The sequence below is a fragment of the Gossypium hirsutum genome, chromosome D10, assembly GCF_007990345.1.
Source record: "Gossypium hirsutum isolate 1008001.06 chromosome D10, Gossypium_hirsutum_v2.1, whole genome shotgun sequence".
NCBI classification, from domain to species: Eukaryota; Viridiplantae; Streptophyta; class Magnoliopsida; order Malvales; family Malvaceae; genus Gossypium; species Gossypium hirsutum.
In genome coordinates, this window is record NC_053446.1 from 1,509,161 (window position 1) to 1,528,660 (window position 19,500).

Here is a 19,500-nt window from a genome sequence, read left to right on the forward strand (position 1 = left end):
CTAATCTGGACCACTCGGAGACTGAGACAGTACATGTTGTACCATACGACCTGGTTAATCTCCAAATTGGACCATTTGAAATACTTAATGGAGTCAACCGCTCTGAATGGAAGAATGGCCCGATGGCAAATTCTTCTATCTGAATTTGACATAGTCTATGTAAACCAGAAAGCGGTCAAAGGAAGTGCAATAGCGGAATTCCTAGCAAGTAGGGCTCTGGATGATTATGAGCCATTGAACTTCGATTTCCCAAATGAAGATTTGATGTATATCGCAACTGTAGAGAAAGATTTCCAAGAAGGTGGTTCTTGGAAGTTGAGTTTTGACAGAGCTTCAAATGCTATAGGCAACGGAATTGGGGCAGTACTCGTGTCTCCCAGTGGAGACTATTATCCTTTCACTAGCAAATTGGACTTCGACTGCACAAATAATATGGCTGAGTATGAAGCTTGCATTATGGGCATCCGGGCAGCCATAGAGCGGAAAATTAAGGTGCTAGAAGTATACGGGGACTCTGCATTAGTAATTTATCAGCTCAAAGGGGAATGGGAAACAAGAGACCCGAAGTTGGTCCGCTATCAAAATTAGCTATGGAATTGATTGAGGAATTTGATAGTGTCACCTTTAGTTACCTCCCGCGAGATGAAAACCAGATGGCAGATGCTTTGGCCACTTTAGCCTCCATGTTTAAAGTGAACAAATTAGAAGATATGAAGCCTATCCAGATCAGCATCTACAAGACTCCAGCTCATTATTGCAACATTGACAGTGAAGAGGGAAAGATGATCACCCTTGGTACCATGACATATTGCAATATGTGAAGAGTCGTGAATACCCTGACCATGCGACAGAAAATGATAAGAAGACATTAAGGAGATTAGCCATTGACTATGTCCTAGATGGGGAAATTTTGTATAAAAAGGGAAAAGATCAAGTATTGTTGAGGTGTGTGGATGCTGTCGAGGCAAAAGAAATTTTGGAAGAAGTGCATGAAGGTATCTGTGGAATGCATGCCAACGGCTTCACGATGGCCAGACAAATTATGAGATTTGGGTACTATTGGTCCACCATAGAAGGGGATTGCATTAATTATGCCAAAAGGTGCCATAAGTGTCAAATCTACAGTAACAAAATGCACGCACCACCTCCACCCCTTCATGTTATGGTTTCTCCATGGCCTTTCTCCATGTGGGGAATGGACGTTATCGGGCCAATATCTCCAAAAGCTTCTAATGGGCATCGTTTTATCTTTGTGGTTATTGATTACTTCACTAAATGGGTGGAGGCTGCTTCATATGCAAATATCACGAAGTCGGTAGTTAGCAAGTTTCTGAAAAAGGAGATCATATGTCGATACGGGATGCCTGAAAGGATCATATCCGATAATGCGATGAACTTAAACAACAACTTAATAGCGAAGTTTGTAGTCAGTTCAAGATCAGACACCACAATTCGTCACCGTATCGTCCAAAAATGAATGGTGCCGTGGAAGCAGCTAACAAAAACATCAAGAAAATTGTAGGAAAAATGACTGAAACCTACAAAGACTGGCACGAGAAATTATCTTTTGCTCTCCTGGCATATCGCACTTCCGTTAGAACCTCTACTGGGGCAACACCGTTTTCTTTAGTCTATGGGATGGAAGCAGTTTTACCCATAGAAGTTGAAATTCCTTCCCTCCGAGTATTAGCTGAACTAAAGTTGGATGAGGCTGAATGGATTCAATCTCGATATGACCAGCTAAACTTGATAGAAGAAAAGAGGTTAAAGTTATTCGTCATGGTCAGATGTATCAGAAACGAATGACGCGAGCCTATAACAAAAAAGTTCGTCCTAGAGAATTTTACGAGGGGGACTTGGTTTTGAAAAAGATTCTTCCTCTACAAAAGGATTTTAGAGGAAAATGGATGCCAAATTGGGAAGGTCCTTATGTGGTAAAAAGGCCTTTTAGAAGGAGCTTTGATCTTGAGCGAGATGGATGGTAAAAGCTTGCCAAATCCTGTGAACTCGGATTCAGTCAAGAAATACTTCACCTGAAGGAGGAGGACCAAAGTGAAAACCCGTAAAGGGAATTCAAAAAAAAAAAGGGGAGAGGCCAAGGTGAAAACCCGTAAAGGGCACCTTGAGACCAAAGGGGATTTGAGTTGAAAACCTGAAAAGGCGGCTCAAATTTTGAAGAAGCGTGAGGTGAACGAAACAGCTCAAACTTTGATCAGGATCTGAGGCATGTGGTGGTCTTACTATACCTGAATCACAAGAAGGAATAGGTGACATCTTGGGGTATCGACAGAATACTGTAGATTCCCTAAACACATATTAAATGGTCTTTAGAAAACTTATGCAGAGAAGCTCGTGCTGCGATATCTGGGGCGCCTGTCGTCATCTTATATTTTGAATCTTGGCAAAATTTGTTGTCTTGATTAATGTATTCATTTCAAGCTTTGCTCCCCAGTAAAATTTCATTTTGTCTATTGTTTATTTCATTTTTATCTTGGCAAAATTTGCTATCTTGATTAACTCATTCATTTCGAGATTTGTTCTTAATAACATTTGTTTGATCGTTGTGGTAATCTTTTCGGAAAAACATTTAGAATAACTATTAATGAACTGAATGTTCAAGCAAATGGAGTTTTGCATATTACTCTAGAAATTTCTAAATAATGAAGGAACCTGAAACAGGACTGTTGTTTAGAGCACACTAAATTCAAAGTGTCTAAAAGGGAAAAGTCCAAGTCAGGACTATCTTTTCAAATTTTGTTCTCCAAACATTGAACAAAATGACAAGATGTCGTGTTGGTGGCAAAGCTTCAATGAACAAACAAGTGATGTTCACCAAGCAATAAGAAAATGTCTTCTGGGAGAAGAAAACTCTTCATTGTGTATGAGCATTTGGTATGACACCTTGGGAATGGGGTAAAGGACCAAAGAGCTTCACATTCTGTATCATTGAATTGTGATAGCAGAGGATCGAGAAAAGGCCAGATCTTCCTACCTTTGGGTTACAGCGGGAGAAAGATGGTTCAAATTTTGCATCCAGTGGATTGAACCTGGAGGTTTACAGTGGGGGGCATCTGGTTAAGTTTTTCTTTGGATTTGCCAGTCGAGCAAGAAGGCGTTGTAGCACGTCAGCGATAAACCTTAATAAGCTTTTGCTGATGATAACCTAAGCATCAAGAAATCACTTTCATGACATTTCGACATTCATTCAAATGTCATTCATACACGTCTAGTTAGGACCATTTGATTCATTCTGGTCATCCTAATTACTAGACATAAATAGGTCCATCAAATGGATTATACAGGCATGTTCCCCAGAGAACAGATCAATGAAGATAGCAGATCTTGCCTTCCTGTATTGACAGCGAAGCAGATCGAATAAACCATAGTTTGCAATTTAAAAGATCAAAGCCACAACGGTGAATCTTACTTCCAGGCGATGCAGTGGAACAGATTGAAGCTACAACAGCGAATCTCACTTCCCCGACATTGCAATTTAAAAGATCAAGCCACAACGGCGAATCTTACTTCCAGGCGATGCAGTGGAACAGATTGAAGCTACAACAGCGAATCTCACTTCCCCGACATTGCAATTTAAAAGATCGAAGCCACAACGGCGAATCTTACTTCCAGGCAATGCAGTGGAACAGATTGAAGCTACAACAGCGAATCTCACTTCCCCGACATTGCAATTTAAAAGATCGAAGCCACAACGGCGAATCTTACTTCCAGGCGATGCAGTGGAACAGATTGAAGCTACAACAGCGAATCTCACTTCCCCGACATTGCAATTTAAAAGATCGAAGCCACAACGGCGAATCTTACTTCCAGGCGATGCAGCGGAGCAGATTGAAGCTACAACAGCGAATCTCACTTCCCCGACATTGCAATTTAAAAGATCGAAGCCACAACAGTGAATCTTACTTCTGGCAATGCAGTGGAACAGATTAAAGCTACAACGGCGAATCTCACTTCCCCGACATTGCAATTTAAAAGATCGAAGCCACAACGGCGAATCTTATTTCCTCGGCAAGACTGGGCAAAAATTGGTCTTTCTTAGTCTTTGCTCTGTTATCGTTACACGACAACGAGCAAAGAGGGGCAGCTGTACAGCCCAATTATTGCCCGGGCCCAATTAACAGAGCCCAAACACCAACCCACAAGCCCAATTACAACCCAAACCCGAGGCCCAAATTCGGAGCCCAATTCCCCCCAAAAAATCCAACTAGGGTTTCAGAAAAATGAAACCCTAGCCAAACCTAGCGCCGCACCCATCCCTCTGCCGTTCGCCTTGTCCCATCGCCACCCACCGTGCCTAGCTTCATCAACACCTGCAAAATGGCAGAAAAAGCCGGAGCACGCAACAGATAGTGCAAGCAATAGAATACAACCAAAAAATACAATGTAAATTGGCTATAAAAGCCAAACAATATCTCTGTACATTTTTTAGAGACAGCATTTTGAATTCAAGAAAAAGAAAAAGCAAATAAAAAAGGTTGACTCCAGTTATTTCTACTCTGTTCTCGTGTTCTTATTCATTTTATTTCTTTTATTTTTGTTTATTTTTCTGCAATCGTTTAATAAATAAAGCGGGACTAAAAGGGAAAGGGGAAGATACCTTACTGCTTCGGTGGGCTGGTGTCGGAACTCCGCCTTTGCGTCGTCGGAGTCGAGCAAAAAGGGGCATTTCATCCCTTTTCCTTTTGGTCTCGCGGTTGAGAAGGCTTAGCCTTCGGGGACGCCGCAAAAGGGGGAGGCCTAGGGGCCGTTCTCGCGCAGCTCCGGCCACTGGCCATGGAGGCGGAGATGGTGGCCTGAGCTTTAAGGCCGAGAGGGGCGCAGAGAGGAGAGCATTCGAGCTCTCTGTTCTCTTTTCCTGTTTCTTTTTTTTTTTTTTATTTTTTTCTCTTTTCATTAGAAAATGAAATGGAGGCTACCAGATTAGGGTTCTTTTTGGCCCTTACATGATGTGTGAAACGACGCCGTTTGGAGTCTGATCAGTGGCTCCAAAACGGCGTCGTATTGAGCTCTGACCCGCGCGGTGACCCGACCCAGGGGAAGGATCCGCGTGTTTTCTTTAAATGGGATATTTGTGCGCGTAGTCCCTCCGACTTTGTAGCGCGTTGCAATTTGGTCCTGTTTCGCTATTTCCTATTTTTCAATTTCGCCCCAGAATTCTGTTTTTGTTCTATTTTGACCCTCTGCTGCACTGCGTTTTGGGGCTTCGGGGTATTTATGATTTGGTCCCCCCCTTTTTCGCGCATATTACATTTTGATCCTTTATTCCGTTTTATTTTTTATTTCAGCCCTGAGATTTCGTTCCCGTTTTGAATTAGTCCTATTATTATTATTATTATTATTATTATTATTACTACTACTATTATTATTACCTATTTATTTATATTAATTTTATTTAAACTTCTGGTACATATATATATTTATATATTTTACAACTTATGTACCTATCTATATATCTATATACATATTTTCATTTTCATAAATACATACATATTTATATATAATCTTTATAGTCTAAAATACACCTTTTTTTATATTTTTTTAAATCCGCATATACATACACATTTTCAATATATTTTTAGTATGTATATAAATTAACGTATTTATTTGTATACATATGTATATTTTCATTAGTTTTAAACTTTAGTTTGTACATATATACTTTTTCTTTTATTTACAATATATATACACTTACTTTTTATATGTATTTTTTATCTTCGTATTCCATAGTTTTATACACCTATATATGTACATATTTTTTTATACATACGCGTATTTATTTATTTTATATAAAATATACTTTATATATTTTGTTAATTCATGTATACACATATTTTAGTTCATGTCTATATATATCTTTTTATACTTAATTGTATTTGCTATTTATTTATTTCATTTTGTTATTATTTTGAATGAATGATTTAACTTTATTCATTTTTTTATTTTGTTATTTTGTATGTTGTAAGTTTGATCGTTCATATTGATTGCTATAGCTTGCATCGTTTTTATATTTTCATGTTCATTATGATTTTGCCATGCATAAATAATGTAATTTGCTTTCACTATAATTTTGTGCTTTATTTTTACTCGATATAACAAAATTTATTTTTTTAAAAATGGCATTTCGTGTTTGGATTCGAGAAAATCGTGCCCTAACTTACTGGGTTTCGATTTTCTCGATAAATCTAAATGTACGAATCTTTCAAACTCAAATTTTAGATGACCTCGGGATTAAAAAATCACGTCCTAACTTACTGGTGTGATCTCATTTTTAAATCCGAGATGGCTAAATATCTTTTAAATAAGCATTTTTATTCGCGTATCGAGAATTTGAGATATTGTATTCTAACTTACTGGATATGATTCTCTTTCTCGATTAACGTGAAATATATTTCTTTTTCCAAAAATTTTCATTTTAATACAAGGATCGTATTTTTAATTCTTTCAAGTTCTCAATTTTCGACATCAAGACATTAGATAATCAACTAGGTACCAATTTCTGGGCGTTACGAGGGTGCTAATCCTTCTCGTACGTAACCGACTCCCGAACCCATTTTCTAAATTTCGTAGACCAAAACCGTTTTTTAATAAAATCAAATTATTTATTAAAAACAACCTTTTTCCAAGGTGACCCAATCACACTCAAAAGGATTGGTGGCGACTCCCTTTTTCATTTTCAAACCCAAGTCGACCCCGTTTTCAATCAAAAAATGGTGTCAATCATACAAAATCAATAAAAAATTAATTAAACAAATTTGAATTATTGCTAAAAGTTTAAAATTTAAATTCATAAGGGAAGAAATTGAACCAATAAACCCATCAACGTTATCCATGCGGTGTCTTTAACATGTAATTAACGTTGGTGCTTCCTTAACCTGTTGGTGATAATGATATTTCCTTTCCCTTTTCAAAAATTTATCCAAACAAGTATTTCTCGTTGTCTATTATCAAATTTATTAAGTGTTGTTGTTTCTAAAATTTGATGCAGGAATCGTATATATGTAAGGTCATGTCAATTTGTTATTTTCATATACTTACTAAAATTTAGTTAATAGATTAAGGACTGTCATTTGCGTTGAGACTGAAATTTTAAATTCAAAAAAAATATAGATTTAGAATGATTAAATTGAAGAATATAGGCTAAATCTACAACTGTACGCATAGTATAAGACTAGTAATTAAATTTAAACAAACAAATTACACTATTGTTTTATGGGTGAGGACTAAAATTTCGAAATTCAAAAAGTGTATAAACTAAAATTGATCAAATAAAAATATAAGAATTAAATTTACAGCTTTCATGAAATAGAAGAACTAAGAGACAAGGTTTAACCTTGTTCTTTTAACATTAATATCATTATAGATTTTATCATATCTACTCTTTTTTTGATACAATGTCTAAAACTACTCATTGTCGTCCCCAACCCCAAACCTTTAATAGGAGAATAATACGTTTCAGCAAACTCGACCCCATGTTCTCCTGCACTGGCAACAATATCGATATAATAACTATTTTTAAAAGAAATAGTATTTATGGACTTGGGGTATTTCTTCCCCGACGAATCCACCAAATCCTGTAAGCGTTTTGAGTGTGCGCTTTTAATGAATTTGTGCTTATCTTTGAATTGATAATTAGTTTGTACCTTAGAGCAGAATTCTCCCTTTTTAACTTTTTTTTTAAAGTAGGGATGAGACATAGATTTATATTAACTTAGTTTAGTTTTAAAATTAATATTTACGTACAAATAATCTATGCCATTAAATCCTATATGCTTTAGAGCGTGTCCTTTTGACATGCCATTTAGATTTCCATATCCACCAAAATCCTATATGCTTTTGAGCCTGTGCTTATCTTGAAATGCATCATTATATGTGTTAAACAGTGGGGATGACGGTTGGACCCATTGATGTTGTATTATTTTAAATTAGGTTACGTCTTACAATAACAGCCTACAGTGTGGGTCACATGGTACAGTTATAGATATTCCCCACCAAAACATCATGAAAACGTGGAACAAGAAAGAAAAGAATCTAGGAAAAAAATTTAAAATATAATGCATATATTTTATTTTTAGCATTTTAGTTGCTCTACTTTTTAGATTTTAAAATTTAAATTTAATTTTTGTCATTATTAATTTTATTAAATTTGTTGCTTTGATATTTTGAAATAATAATAGTAACTTATTTTATAGCCATAATTTTAAAAATAACATTACAATTAACTTGAATTTATCAAATAATAATAATGTTAGCAATTGAACATGAATTTTAAAATCTAAAAATTAAAGAGACTACATTTCATGAAACAAAATATAAAGTCTAAATTCCAAATTTCAAAAAGTTGAAGAACTTATGACATATTTTAACTAAGAATTATAGAAAAAGGTAAAAGAAAATCTGAATATGAACCATAAAATAGACATAAAAATATATTTAAAGAAACCTATAATATGTATTTATTGTTTTTCTTTATTAAAATTTTTTGGTTTATCTTAGCAAATTGATTATAATTTTTTTTAAAATAAAGGTATAATTTTGTTTATTTTATTACGGTATAATGTCAAATTTAATCCTTAATATATTAATTTGACTCTCATTATTTTAATTAAATTTGATTTAATAAAAATATATAATGTCAAAGGATTCCGCCTACCTTCGTCAGCACTGTCCTCGGCCGAAATTTACACGTGTTCAAAATTCAAGTCCATTGCATTTCTCCTATTTTAACAATAATCCTATATAGACCCTTTTAGCATTCTTTCTTTGGTATATAAAATTCAACAAAACACTTTGATCCAAATCCAAGAACAAGTTTCCCAAATGGCTTCATTTTCTAAAGTTTTCTGTACATCACCCAATTCCCCCATTGCCATTAACAAAACTTCACGAATCCTCCTTCATCACGTTTGCTTCACTAAATACTTTACTAAAAATATAATATAATTTATAAATTTATCTCAAATAAATAAAACATTCATGTATTTAATTTTATAATAAAAATTAGTCGTAACAAATATTAGGATTAGATATTTAATAATAAATTTAATTGATTATTTTTAAATTATTATTTTAATTGAAAGTAGAATTGTTTTAAATTTATATTGCATATAATTTCTAAACATAATAATGCATATATAAAATTATGGATATATAAAACTTGTTTTGGAATAAATTTACAAAAAAACACACACACACTTGAATTCATGTTTGGTTTTAGCTAAAAGCTATAACCCATAGGCAGACTAACCTACAATTTCTACACAGAGTAAATGGAACAAATTTACCCGTATTCAACAACAAAAATAACAAGTATTTCATACAAATATAAGTGCTAAGTCAATTTTATTATGTTTATTACTAGACTAATATCCTAAAACAATATAAATAGGGTTAATTTTATCTGAATATTTTTTTAACTTTCCAATTTACATGAGAGTAATTTTCCCACATTTTATCATCGGAACCACATTGTTATGTTCATAAGAAAGTAAATAAAATTTGATATCCCAAATGTTGAAATCACTTTCCAATTAATTAAATTGTTAGGAAAATAACTATTTTCCGACATACTAATAGCTACCATAATGTAAACATTGCTATTTATTTCCCTTTTCTGATAGAACCTTGTATAATATATATATCTATGTATGAATATGATAAATCATTGTTTGGGTCAGACTGAAATTTTAAATTTCAAAAACATAAAGACTAAAGTTGACCAACTCTAAAATATAAAAAATAAATTTATTAAATAAAAATATAAAACTAAATCCATAACTTTCACAAAATACAGAAATTAACCTAGTTTTTAAAAATTAATACTTACATACTTATAATTATTTCCACAAATAATCTATGCCATTAAATTCTATATCCACAAAAATCCTATATGCGTTTGAGCGTGTGCTTGTAATAAATTTGACATGCATGATTTTATTTCCCAAATAGTCTCTGCCATTTGGGTTTCCATATCCGCCAAAAGCCTATATGCTTTTGAGCCTGTGCTTATCTTGAAGTGCATCATTATATGTGTTAAACAGTGGTGATGACGTTATATATTTAAATTAGGTTACATCTTAGGCTTTATGGTGAAATGTGAGGAGTGGATTTGTTTTCCCATTGGGCTCACAATAATGCCTAAGGTGTGGGCCACATGATACAGTTTAATATTCCCCACCAAATAAAAGTAGAAAGAAAATAATGTAGAAAAAAATTAAAATTTAATCTTATATTTTTATTTTTAGCAATTTAGTTTGTTTATTTTTATATTTCAAAATTTAAATTTAATTGTTGTTATTATTATTTTATTAAATTTGTTGCTGTGATATTTTAAAATAAAAGTAACATTGTAATTAACTTGAATTATCAAATACTAATGTTAGTAATTCAACATGAATTTTAAAATCTAAAATTAAAGAGACTAAACTTCATGAAACAAAATATAAAGTCTAAATTCCGAATTTTGATATATTTTAACTAAGAATTTTAAGAAAGAATTATAGAAAAAGGTAAAAGAAAGTTGGACATAAATATATATATAAAAAAAACCTATAATATGGATTTATTGTTTTTCTTTATTGAAAAATTTTTGGTTTATCTTAGCAAATTGAATTATATTTTTAAAAAAAAATAAAGGTATGACTTTGTTTATTATATTAAGGTATAATGTTAAATTTAACTCTTAATATTTATATATTTGTATTAATCTGACTCTTATTATTTTAATTATAAGTTTTATAAACTAATAATAACTCAGAAGTCTAAGGTTTCCGCCTACCTTCGTCAGCACCGTCCTCGGCCGAAATTTACACGTGTTCAAAATTCAAGTCCCTTGCATTTCTCCTATTTTAACAAATAATCCTATAAATATAGACCTTTTAGCATTCTTTCTTTGGTATATAAAATTCAACAAAACACTTTGATCCAAATCCAAGAACTAGTTTCCCAAATGGCTTCATTTCTAAGTTTTCTGTAATCCCCCAGTTCCCCCATTGCCATTAAAAAAACTTCACGAATCAACAGCAATCCTCCTTCATCATTGTCCATGATCCCTAGATGTAATGCTTACAAAGAACCCAGTTTCGTTTCTACACCTGTACAACACGTTGATTACAGATATGGAATCCCAATATCACAGTGAGTTTTGTGTTTTCTTTTTAATGGTCTTTCTTTTTCAATACGGTCCTTGTATTTCAACTGTTTAAATTCTTTACAGGATGAGTTTCTGGATGAATATGCAAGCAAATTGGAGGGGTTCAAGCGAGTATTTAAACTAGTTAGTGAAGACCCTTTACAGGGTTTGACTATGATTGATGCTATCCAACGGCTAGGAATCGATCACCATTTCCAACATGAGATTGAGCAGGTTCTGCAAAGACAGTTTATGTTATCTGCAAATGGTAATGGATTTCATAACTATGACCTTCATGAGGTTGCCCTTCGTTTTCGGTTGCTCAGACAAGAAGGCTACTTTGTCCTGCAGGTGTGAAAATTTCCATCCTTAGATTAAAGTTTTTGTCCTTTTGGTTAATAATTCAAACGTTATAATTGAATCCAAAATATTTTATATCCATCAATCAGATGTTTTTCGTCAGCTTGGACATTAATTTTCGATTGAATTTAACGAATACGTGGTGTGTATCTATCACATCAACAGTTTATATTTAACGTGTTATCTTCTTTTATTTTCTTTTAACATGTTAGAATATCCAAACTGTCTATAGGGATGCTTAGTTCACATGGGATTCGAGCTAACATTTATATTCAAATTAATAGTTATTTATGGAGGGTTCAATTAAACAATTTAAGTTTAGAAACCAATTTAGAATCAAAGTCTAGTATGAGGACCTCTTGTGAAATTAATCTATTGTTTTGTTCATGCAGGAGTGTTCGACAGGTTCAGAGACAGGAAGGCAGTTCAGACATGAACATTGCAGGACATCAAAGGACTAATCGAACTATATAAGCATCACAACTAGGCATGGATGGAGAGATATTTGATGAGCAAGAGATTTAGTTCCAGTCCCTGAGAAAATGGCGAATGGCCAAAGTGGACCTTTTCTCTGAGAGGGCTATAAGGAACACATTGGACCAACCTTTTCATAAAACCCTATCAAGATTCACGCAAGAAACTTGTTAGGCACTGATTTCCAAGGCACCAATGGATGGATAAATATCCTCCAAGAACTAGCCAAAATGGATTTCAATCTAGTTCAGTCCTTACACCAGAAAGAAATTGCCCACATTTCCAAGTAAGGTTTATACTTTTTAGGTCAAATTGCAGTTTTAGTCCCTCTACTAGCTCAACTTTAGGATTTACTCCGCTTCTTCCCTCTACTTTATGATATCATTAGTTAGAAACACCCCTTCAGTCATGTTATCACGATGAGTACAAAAAGGGTGTCACCATTTAGACTAATTAATGACATGATAAAAATAGAGGATCAAATTATGTTATATTATAGAACTAAGTTCCAAATTTTAGCATAACAGAAAAACCAAAACCGTAACTTGACATAATCTAAAAGCTAGTTTTACATTATCCAAAATAAACCCAACTCTATTTTCTTTTATGTTGTTTAGTTGGTGGAAGCAGCTAGGTTTAGCCAAGGAATTGGAGTTTGCTAGGGATCAACCAATGAAATGGTACATTTGGTCCATGGCATGCCTCACTGATCCAACCTTATCAGAGCAAAGGATTGATCTCACAAAGCCCATTTCCTTAATCTACATAATAGATGATATTTTTGATGTTTATGGGACACTTGATGAACTCACTCTTTTTGTGCAAGTTGTGGAGAGGTAAATGATGCACCATACATTTAACATATCAACATTATTAACATCTTAATTTAAAATTGGAATATGTATATTATATATCTCTAATTTTCACAACCTTTTGGAATTTTCCTTTCATCTTATTTCCTTTTCCTTTCTTGGTAATCCTTTGAATTTTTTTGTTTGATGTATATCAATCATCTTTTTTTTATGAAATTATTGTCTTTGGTCTCCTTTCTTTTCTTCCTTTTTCTATTTTCATATATTCCTCTTATCAAATTAGATATTTTCAAATTTCTTCATTTATCTTAACTATTAAAACTGGGTCTCATCTCACATTATTTAATACCTTTAAAACTTTAAGAATTTTGAAATTTCATATTGAATTCACTATATGTGATACTATGTTTATTATTTCGTTATTATTATAATAATTTTGTATTTACGCTATGATTATCTATAACATAAAATTATATTATTTATGATATACACTTTAAAGTGTAATAAAAAATATATATGCATGATTTCAAGTTGATGAAATTATTGATTTAATTAATTGCATGTAGGTGGGATTATGCTGCAAGTGATAAGCTACCTTATTACATGAAAATATGCTTCAAAGCTCTTGATGATATCACTAATGAAATTAGCCAAAAGGTGTACAAGGAACATGGTCGGAACCCTATCAACTCCTTAAGGAAAGCTGTGTGTATATGCCAATAGAACTCTTTTTTTCTTTTTTCATGTCTTTTACGGTCCATCGTAATCACAGCTAATATTATATATATTGGACAGTGGAGCACCTTGTTTAGAGCATTTTTGGTAGAAGCACGATGGTTCGGTTCAGGAATTTGCCAAAGCTAATGAGTATTTGGAGAATGGATCATTAGCTCAGGTGTACATATAGTTTTGGTTCACATCTTCTTCCTCCTTGGCATTGGCTCGACTGATCAAAATGTGGAACTTATTGACAACAATCCATCCATAATCTCATCCACTGCTACAATCCTTCGTCTATGGGATGATTTGGGAAGTGCCAAGGTACATACATCAATTGTTAAACTTATAAAAAATTATGATTAATACAATACTAATACTTATCTTATATATTAATTGTAGGATGAGAATCAAGATGACATGATGGGTCCTATATTGATTGCTACATGAAAGAGAATCAAGCATTGAAGTTGAAAATGCTAGAAAACATGTTATCAACATGATTGCCAATGAATGGAAATTGCTTAACCAACAATGCATTTTCCAAAAATCATTTTCCATGACTTTCTGCAAGGCTTCTCTAAATATTGCAAGGATGGTCCCTTTGATGTATAGCTACGACGAAAATCAATGCCTTCCAAGCTTGGATGAGTACATGAAATCACTTCTCTATCAAAGTATACCCATGAAACTCTTTTACCGACAAATTGTAAAAACAAAAAAAAAATCATTTGTTTCAAAATTATGATTTTTTTTATAATTAATCTTATTTTATTTATGTACATGAATCTTGAGATCGTTGTTCCTCCTAATAATTTATGGATTTGAATTTTGTATTAAATTGTTAACTATTCTTTAATTTTACGCACAATTTTCATAGTTGAAATGACAAAACTAAATGATTTCACATAAAATATAAACCTTTGCAAAAGCTAAATTGCTATTTCGAAATAGGAATAGTCTGTGTGATTTTAAATTTTGTCTCTCTACTCAGATTTAAAATTAAGCCAACTGTACATTATTTTTTTGGGTTAAATTGTTGTAAATTTAAGTAAAAAATACTCACTTAGTAGCCATGTAATTAAAAAGAGATGGTTGTATATTAAATTGAATTTAACAAAACAATTGACATGAATTTAAAATTTAAAAAAGTAGATAAATTAAATTCTTAAATACAAACATAGGGACTAATTCTTAATTATTCAAAAAATAAGAACAGTAGGCATGTTTGACCTTACAAAATCCCACATTGAATTGCAACACAGTAGGTAGGTAGTAACGAGTATTAACATCATGAAAGCAACAAATGGTTTTTACAAGCAAAGAAATAATATTTGCAAGTCAAGGACCGGGACACTTTTTGACGAATTGACAGCAAATGCTAATTTATTCATGTGATTTATGTTGTTCCAGATATTCAAATTTCCTAGTCTACATATTTTTAATTTCTCTAACTAACGATTTGTGAAAGGAGTTTTATAAATTTAAGGAGTATTCTCTTTAATCCAATCCATTATTTGGATTTAGTCTCTCTTCTTGCATTTAATTTTAGGAATTTAGTTTCTAAATATTGAGTTTATCAGAGTTTCATTTAATATTAATTCAATATTTTTTTTACATCTTGAATTTAAATTAGATTACCAAATTTAACTCACACCTTGATTTTATTAAATAATTTTTATAAGGATATTATTTGATACATTGAGGTGATAATGTTTTAACTCCATAAGTAGATTTTAGCTTTTACCATGTGTTCTTAAGTTTATTTAAGATTTTAATAAATAATAAGGATATGATAAAATCACACCTCTGTACTAATATTACCCTTTTATATATAATTAAAAAATATAATATATAATATATTTTAACATAAAATTAGAAATTTGAAATAATTATTATTTAATTAAATAAATTATAATCCCGCATAACACTAGTAATATTCTCAAATGTAACAAATAATGAAAGATTAGCGGTCAAATTGCCAAGGATAAAACTACACTATAAAGCTTGCTAAAGAGCAGCACTTTGTCAAGGTTAGGCTCTATGAACGTATGTATTCATGACAAGTGAAGCATCTTTGATCTGCCTCGTTATGAACGAGTGTTGAACACTTTTTTGTTCACCTAATTTGGTTCTATTCCATCACCACACTTTTAAGAGGTCGATCATGTGGAACATGAACTGTATAAGTGTCAAAACCCTAGGATTAAGGGAGGACTACCTAAAAGGTCTTACGAGTCTTGACACATTTACAATTCTAGCCTTTGAGGATGGCTAGTTTGAGATTGCTACAACCCGTATGAGAACGCTCATGGAAATTGGTATCGTCAAAAATTTGATTGTCATTTTTTCTAGTTTTCCTTTCCTCCAAAGAGCAAATCAGGCAAGGGCCTTGTCTCGAAAAAAATGGTTGATTTTTCATTTAATCTTTTCATTTTTTTTATGAAATTACTTTTACTCTTCAATAATTTATGATTCATCTTTGATTCCTCTAAAGTAATTTTTTGACTTTATCTCTGAACAAAACCAAGGCACTAGCAAACCTCATCACGGAAGATGGGTATCGTATGTTGACGGATCAATTAGCAAAATAAGTGCAAAAATTTCCTTACCAGATCCTCTAGGATATAAATGATAATATGACAATATTTTGTATAACTTAATTGTTATAACAGATAGTATTGTACAAAGAAAGTCAAATTAATCAAACCATATCAATGCACGCCACTGACATTTCTTTAAACATGATTGAAACTTGCCCCAACTGAGTTTTCTAGTGAAAAAAATTCAAGAGTTTGCAGCCAAGTTTACAAGTTCTTGATCTTCTTTCAACAAGATTTCTAGTGGAACATGGTTTACTGTCTGGCTTTGAAAGGAAGCAAGATTAATGGTGAAATAAACGTCTCAAATAATAAGAATTTGCAATTTTGGATCATTCATCAAACAATTTTAAACGGGGTGGAGACTGCTCAGTTTTGAATTAACATCTTGTTAGCGTTTGTGTAATTCGAATCTTGTCACTTGTTGAAGAAATAAATATAGCGGTAAAATAAAGGGATCTGTGGGGGCAAGAGGTCGAGGACCATATAGAACTATACTTCTACTATTTGATTTTGATTAGAACATGATTTTTCAATTCTTAAATAGATGTAATTAAAACTCCTCTTGTATTATTTGTTTTTCACATTAATGAATTTTCTCTTTCTCTACCCATATTATTTCCAAAAGGATTTTTCACACAAAATCTATTTTCTTTTATTACTTGCAATCATTCTACTGCCATTATCATTTTAATTATAGCACATCTTTAATAAATTGTTACTAAATCAATTCTTTCCAACGGTCGTAAGTGGTTTGATGAAAGTTTAGAGCTTGAGTCATTTAAATTCTTAATTATTGCCACCTTTCAACGATATTTTTACCTTAGTTTTCCCCTTTTAAGGAAAAGCAAAGCACTTTTTCCTATATAAAAATATTCTAAAATTTTTTTAATTATGAAATAACCTATTTTTCTGATTAAACATAAAAATGACTTGAAATCTGTAATAAAAATTGGGTGGAGCTAAAGAGTTTGGCGTCATTAGCATGCCATGTCAGCAAATGAGATAAAAAATTCCTTTTTTGGTGGAGCCATTCTGTATAAAAATAAAAAATATACTATTTCTAAAAATTGAGGGGCTTTAAAAAATCTTTTTTGGTGGAGCCAAATATTTAACACCACCAGTTTTCAATGCGAGCCCGTGACTTTTTTTTTAATTTAAAAAAATATTTTCTTATCAGTGGAGCCATTTAGAATGGCTCCACCACTTTATTACCAGCTTTTTTAAATGTGTTTTTTTTTAATTTAAAATTTTAAAAAAATATATTTTATATGGTGGAGCCATATAGAATGGCGCCAACAGAGTACTGTATGTTTTTTAATGTGTTTTTTTTAAATCTAAAAATTTCAAAAATGATATTTTGTTTTGGTGAGCTATTCTCGATGCTATTATCTTGTAGTGCAACAGGAGCGACTTTCTTGGTGTTATTATCTTGTAGCTTGGGTGCTGCAGATATTGATGATCTCACCCGTGCGGTTCAATTTGGAATTTTTGAAACCTCAAACATCCCGTTGACCCAGGGAATCCCAAATAATCTACCCGTTGGCTGCTTAACCAATTTGAACCAGTTATCGTCCTATTGTTGGAAAAATTGCATTTTATGGGAGATTTGAGGCATACTCTCAATAGGTAAAGGTGGAGAGTTGAATCAAAAAATTATGGTTTCATATTCTACTCCATGAGACCTTTATAACGGTATATCATATGCTTAAAATGGTTGAGTGATGAATGAGAAATTGATGCTCAAAGTAAGCTACTTGGAATATTTGTTGAGGAAAAGTAAAGGCTTATATCTCGCATTGGTTAAATACCAAGTGTGAGATGTGTTTATATATGGAACCTCTTAAAAAGTGATTGAATGACAAACCTTGGATCTTGCCTCGCACGTAGGGGGTGCAAGTTCAAACTTGACGGGGTGGGGTGCACTCGCACGACGTGGGCGACGCGAAATGTCTGGCTGAAAGCGGACTTGCAAAATTTTTTTTCCTCAGCAGACAAAATCTGTTTATATAATGACATTTATCTTATTTATTTGATTCCAATCAATTTGATTAATTTCAAAAATTCCAACATTCCCAATTCCTATAAAAGGTTATAAATTTTGTAGAATTTGACACACTCTCAACTCTCTCATACCGAATTTCTGTTGCTCTCAAATTCCTCTTTTCCTCTCCGTATTTTTCAAACGTTCCAGTGATAGAAAAATGTATCGTTTGTTCGTTGATAACTGCAGTGCAGAGGTGCTACTGCTTTGATCATTGTATTGTTGTATCCTGGGAGATATTCGACTAATGTTCTCCAAGTACCGTAGGAGCAACCAAATTTATCTTAAAGAGACTGTGTTAAACAGGTCTCAACGTTTTGTAATCTTTATTCTTATATTCGATTTCAACTTTTGTTACGGTTTTATTGATTTACGTATTTGATAAATTAAATATAAAGTATTCTATTTATATTTTACATTATATATAAATATGTGTTTATTTATATTTAAATATTTTGTTCACTAACGTGTTTTTTCCAACACCTACCACAGCCAACGAAAAGACTTATACAACCAATTTGAACCCGTTATTGAATAAATTACTTGCAATCGAAAATAACCATTAAATTTACCCGGTGTTAGAGCTCAATCGGATTATCGTTAAACAAAACATACCTTCAAATTAAAAAATTTACTAAATAAATAAAAACACAAATATATAAAAAAAATACTCCTCATCTCTCTCTCATTTATCCTCTAACAAAATATAAGCAAAAAAAATAAAATTACTTCGACTCAAATTGATCTGCCATTGAGGGTTATATATATCAATTGGTCACGCCAAAGATAATGACTCACAAATAAGATATTATTTTTTATATTTAATTTAAATAAAATATTTTTTATAGTTTTAAAATTTAAATAAACGAAAAACCACCAATAAGAAAACATTTTATTTATGGTTTTAAAAAAAGAAAAAAAGAAAAAAAAGTACAACTGGCACGAATTAGAAACCAGTAGCGCCAAATTATTTGGCTCCACAAAAAAAAAGATTTATTTTTTAAAGCCCGTAAATTTTTCAGAAATAGCAGTATTTCTCTAGTATTTATATAGGTGATATCATTCTACATGGCTCTACCAAAAAAATAATTTTTTTATCCGTTTGCTGACGTAACATGTTTCATGAATTAAGAACGTCACGAATTTGTGAATCAAAATCCACAGCTTTCTCTCTAATATCTGACATTGTCCATCAAATCAACTTGGGATTTAAGATATGTACTTTTACTTCTTGTTGGGTATTAAACCATCGTACTAATTATTGAATCATTACTTAAAGTTCACTAGCCGAACTTTAAAAAAAGGTTAAATTTGCTATTAATCTATGTACTTGCAACAATTGTGGAC

General features: G+C 32.2%; 1 pseudogene; it reads left to right on the forward strand.

Moving 5' to 3' along the window:
• Window positions 1-590: 590 nt before the first annotated feature.
• LOC121222434 ((3S,6E)-nerolidol synthase 1-like) lies at window positions 591-18,420 on the forward strand (annotated as a pseudogene).
• Window positions 18,421-19,500: the final 1,080 nt, after the last annotated feature.